The sequence below is a fragment of the Pteropus vampyrus genome, unplaced genomic scaffold (genome assembly GCF_000151845.1).
Source record: "Pteropus vampyrus isolate Shadow unplaced genomic scaffold, Pvam_2.0 Scaffold218, whole genome shotgun sequence".
In the NCBI taxonomy this organism is placed as follows: domain Eukaryota; kingdom Metazoa; phylum Chordata; class Mammalia; order Chiroptera; family Pteropodidae; genus Pteropus; species Pteropus vampyrus.
In genome coordinates this window covers 1,680,830-1,686,568 of record NW_011888999.1, presented here as the reverse complement: position 1 = coordinate 1,686,568, position 5,739 = coordinate 1,680,830, and the positions used below count along the sequence as shown (strand labels likewise).

General features: G+C 36.9%; 1 pseudogene; it reads right to left on the bottom strand.

Annotated features, from left to right (window-relative positions):
* Positions 1 to 3,629: 3,629 nt before the first annotated feature.
* LOC111747356 lies at positions 3,630 to 3,748 on the bottom strand (annotated as a pseudogene).
* Between the last annotated feature and the right edge of the window lie 1,991 nt (positions 3,749 to 5,739).

The window sequence follows — 5,739 nt, the reverse complement described above, 5'->3', positions numbered from 1 at the left end:
TTTTTTTTACTACTCCATGTTTTAAATAACCTGTCTTTCAAAATTGGCAGAAAGAGACTAATGCAGAATTCTGCTAATGTGTGATTATAGGCAAACTATTACCAGTAAGGTACAATCTGGTGGGTCCTAAAGCCTGATCTGCTGACTGAATTGGAAGAATTACCAGGCCTGTCCACCTGGACAAAACCTACACTCACAGGTGATTCTCATATGTATCTCAGATTAGGGAAATAGTGGTAGTGGAAAGAGAATCATATAGACTTTTTGGTCACACTAGGTTTTAATGCCCTGTAATTTGTTGATCTCAGGAAAATTCCCTAAACTTTCTGGACCTCGGTTTTATCAACTATAATAAAGGTTTAATACCTCTATTACTGGATTACAAATTGTCTTTCATATAGTAGGTGATCAAAAATGGCAGCCATTATTATCATGGTGTTCCCTTGATTATGGGATACTACTTCCTTTTATGTGTTAATGTTTCTGTGATGGAGATGCATATCACAAGGTAAACAATTATCAGTTGACAAGCAGAAAAGTTAGTTACTGAACTATTATATTGCCTGAGATATATGAACTTGTCCATACGTGGAGGTTATTTAATCACTTGATTCTTAACTCAGTTGAATTTTTTGTATCAATATCATGACAGAGAGGTGCATTTTATCTCAAATTTGAATCTCTAATTATTGACTTAAATGCCTTCAGAAATACTGCATTATGATGCAGCATTAAAATGAAAAAAATAATTGTTTCCAGAAGAATGACTGATACTTACCACACAATGCAATGAGAGAAAATAGAAACTGCCAAATTTCTTAGAATAGATCATAAAAATCTCAAAGTGGAAAGTTGGGGTTAACAATTTATATATTTGAAGTATTGTCATTTAGGTGCCAAACAGCTCTCTCTCTCTCTCAAAAGCTGTTGGCTGACTTTCAAGAGAAGCTGCTTGACTTTTAGGATACTTCCTTTAGTTAAGAAAAAAAATAAAGCTATGAGGGAGATGCAAATAAAACATCAATATTCTTCTGTATGCCTGAAAATAACATAGTTAATCCTAAAGGAATGAGAAGGCCACATCAAGGCATAATTTATGCAAAGTTGAAAACTTAGGGTCCAAACTTGATTAGGGCATGGAAGAAAAATATGGATACATATAGATTATTATTAAATATAAAAAGGTGAATATTTATGTAGTTCTTCCCCTAACCCTATCGAAAAGCTATAATAGTGTGGCTTATGGTGGGCAACTTATTAGGACCTGTATGATGTGACTGTGTATGATATTGTGATTTATAAAAAGAAGTATATATTTGGCCTTTCTGGCACAGAGCTCCAAAAACTCTTGGAATTTCTTAAGTGATGTGGGTGATAAAGGTGTCTTCTGGGTCAATGAGGTGAATTTTGGAATGCCCTAGATCACTTAAGGATGGGTGGGGACTGGTAACCAGAGGAATCAGCCATGTGATTAAAAGATTGAAACTTTTTGTCCCATTCCCCTGACAGGATCTGGAGGCTAAATTAATCACTACTAGGCAATGATTTAATAAATCATACCTATGTAATGAAGCCTCCATAAAAACCCGAAAGGACAGGATTCAGAGAGTTTCTCCGTTGGCAAACACATGGAGATATGGGAGGAGGGGATCAGGAGTGTGCCTTGAGAGAGTGTGGAAGTTGAGCCCTTTTTCCATATCTTGTCATATGTATGTCTTCCATTTGGCTGTTCTTGAGTTATATCTTTTTATAATAAACTAGTAATCCAGTGAGTAAATTTCCTGAGTTCTGTGGGGTGCTCTAGAAAATTAATCAAGCCCAGCGGGAACCTCCTATCTATGGCCAGTCAGTCAAAAATACAGGTAGTAACTTGGGCTTACAATTGGCATTCTGAATTGCAGAGGGTTGTTGGAACCTCCATTGTGTAGCTGGTTGGTCAGAAGCACAGTAAAAAAAATCTGAGGTTGGGGCTTGTGTCTGATGTGGTGTAGGGGGCAGTTTTGTGAGACTCAGTCCCTTAACCTATGGAATTTGATGCTATTTCTGGGCAGGTAGTATCAGAACTGAGTTGCATCATAAGACATCCAACTGGTGTCCTAAGCATTGCTTGTTGGTATCAGGACCCCTCTCGCCCCCACCTCCACCCCGACCCCACCCCCACACTGGAATTGGTGATCAGACCACCTATTTAGAGAGCAATTAGCTGATTACTTTTACATCTGTTCCTGGACTCCTATGGCAGGCTAGACTAATTCTGCTGAACAGCGATTTGCTATTTTGTGCTTCATTGTAAGTTTGGGTTTTGTCCACGTGGGAAGGCTTGTGAGTTTTTTGTTTGTTCGTTTTTGCTGCTTTAAAGCAATAACAGAGGTAGAGAGTTATTTATGTTAGCATGCACTGCAAATTTAAGTGAGCTTTCAATCCTTTTGAATTTTTGTAGAGTTGCAGAGATGTTAGTGATGTTAATATAAAGCTTAAAAAGTAATAATGCTTGCATTATTTAATGCTTATCTCTACTGAAATGCTAGTCACACAGAATGTGTGTTCCATTCAGAAACCGCAGCACCTTAAAGAGCTCTGGTTGTTCGTTTCAGCTTCAAAAGCTCCAAGAAGGGTGTTCTATCTAAATTTTCAGAGTCCGAGGAACCTGGCATTAACAGCTACTCTTCGTTATATTCCATAGCTCCTGTGGTCACGAAACATTAGATATTAAAAGTAATAGCTGACTTTCTTTGTTTGCTTATTTGTTTTAATTTTCTGATCTGGTCAATTCTCTAACTGGAGAGGAACTAAATAAAGATGTTGGGCTCATTCCTTAATGTTTTCTAAATTTAAAAAATTATTAAATAATTAAAAATTTATTACGATTACACTTGGCATATTATGTTTCAGCTGTAAAACATAGTGATTAGACATTTGTATAACTTACGAAGTGATCACCCCAATAAATGTATCACCCATCTGACACCATACACAGTTATTACAATATATTATTGACTATATTCATTATGCTATGCTTTACATCCCCATGACTATTTTGTAATTACTAATTTATGCTTCTTAATCCTTTCCACTTTTTGAGGGATGTCTTCTTAATTACCTCTTTATTTTGGGACCTTACACAAAGAGCATAAATATTTGCTAAGAAGTTAACATAACTGAAATGAATTGTACTCAATATGTTTGTAGTAACTGTAATAACCATAATTGTATGTTCACAGTTCTGTAGAAAACTGGAAAAAATATAAAGGAGTATTTACAATGTTCTTTCTCACTTTTCATTATGGTATTAGGAAGGCCCTTAGGGCTGGGCTAGTGTTTTTTTTTTCTTGGTATGCCACCTGTACCTTCATTATATTGGTTCTACACTTATATAGATAGATAGCTATAGATAGATAGTCTATGCATTTATCCATACCAGGTAACTGTCATGCTTACATCTTATGCAGTAATACCAATAGCAAAGGGTGTTTAGCCTAAGAGTTATGGGCTATGGAGAAAAGAGTATCAGGATTGTCGTCACATAGACATATATATAATTGTTTTTTAGGCAAGGCAACCCTTGGTTGACCTCACAGATTGCAACGACCTTATCAGTTTACAATCCCTTATTTTTTTATTTTTTTTTACACCTACAGCACCTGGTCTTCCTAGGTGATCTCTCATCCAAGTACTAACCAGGCCCAACCCTGTTTAGCTTCCAAAATCAGATGAGATTGGGCTTGTTCAGGGTAGCATGGCCATAGACACGTAGGTCTATATTTTAATCTCCCCTCTGTTACATTTTACCTGTGGGGTACTAGACAAAATACTTAACCTTCAAGAGCCTTAGTTTTCTTATCTGTGGAATGCAATTAATAATAATAAAGTAAGTGATTTAAAAGTCTGGCAAATAATCGGCCCCAAATAAATGCCAAATTCCCTTCTATTGCATCATTCATTTCATACTATAATAGATCTGAGTTTATTTTCTAGAGCAAGAGGTCTCAAAGTGTAGTCTCTGGACCAGCATTGTCAGCATTGCCTGGGGGCTAGTTAGAATGCAAATTCTTGGGCCCATCACTCTTGGATTAGAAATTCTGAAGGGGAAGCCAAGTAATTTGTAAACTTCTCCAGGTGAATGTGGTACATGATAACGTTTGAGAACCACTGCCTTAAAGTGTAGGCTTCCTGTTTAAACTAGAATCCAACAGTTTGGTTACTATAATTTTTGTTATCTCTGAACAAATCTGAATATTGCACAGGTTATAGAAATCCAGCTCTCCAGTATAATGCCCAAGAATACCCTCTGTTTTTGCTGCTGTTCTGGAGAGAGATGGGATTGAGAGGGCAGGGAAGACAGAATACCAGCACTGAATGAAAAGTTTCTTTGTTCCATTTCTTCAGCAATGCTTGAACCACCCTGGCTTTCTTGGCATTATCAGACTTTGTAATTTCTGCCAATCTAATAGATATGAGATTGCATGTTTCTGAGTTTAATTTACATTTTCCTGATTCTAATGTTTATTGACTGATCAATTGTTGATTGGCCAGTTGTTTGCACTTTTATGAAATGCTGGTTGTATCTGTTAGTCAACATTTACTTAACTTTTTCTTTTTTAATTTGTTGCAATTTACTTGACATATATCATTATGTAAGTTTAAGATGTACAATGTGTTGATTTGATATATATTACAAAATGATTACCACTATAGTGTTAGCTAACACTTCCAACACATCACATAATTATCACTTTTGTAATGAGTACATTTAAAATTTACTCTTTCAGCAAATTTCAAGTATGTAATATAGTGTTATTAAATGTAATCACCATGCTATACATTAGATCCCCAGAACTTTTTGATCTTATAACCAGAAGTTTTTACCTTTTGACAGACATCTCCCCATTTCCCCACCCCACATCTCATCCTAACCACCATTCTGCTCTGTTTCTATAAATCTGTTTTTTTTAGATTCTGCATATAAGTAACCTACACTATTTGTCTTTCTCTGACTTATCTCTCTTAGCATGGCTGAATAATGAATAATAATAATATATAATCTGAATTATATTTTTGTGTTTTCTTATAATTCATTGAGTTTTATTAAAATAGCTATTTTGAATTTTTTAACAGGTAAATTGTAGGTCTCTTTGTCTTTGGGTTCAGTTACTGAAAGATTATTATGATTCTTTGGTGGTGTCATGTTACCTTGATTTTTCATGTTGCTGTCTTCACATTTGAAGTAGCAGTCACCTCCAGTTTATACTGACTTGTGGGCAGAAACACCTTCCATCTATCTGCCCTGCTAGATTTTGAGGCTCTCAAACCTTCTGTGGACACATCTGCTCCTGCTTCTTGCTTCCTCTTGTGGCAGAATATTTTAACCTTGTATGTCTTCTCTCCAACCTGCAACAAACACACTAGACACTTGGAATGCTAACAGTCTCTCTTTTGTTCTCCCAAAGTCGGTGCTAGAGCTCAAGTTTGTGGTCTCTCCTTGGCCCGCAGATTGGGGCTGACTTCTGAGGTGCTCACCTGTGTGGTCTTCCACCGTTCTTTGGCTGCCACCTTCAGGAGGGCACACAGGTAGGCGGCTGCAGAGTGGGTGTGTGTGTAGTTAAGGCATGAGGGCTGCCGGGAATGTGTGTGTCAGGTGGGACTCTCCTAGCAGTTCCTGAGCTGGCTACTTGAGAGAGTCCATCACGCAGTCACTATGAATTGAGTTACTTTAATGCCCTTTGAGAGGCTCATGCATTT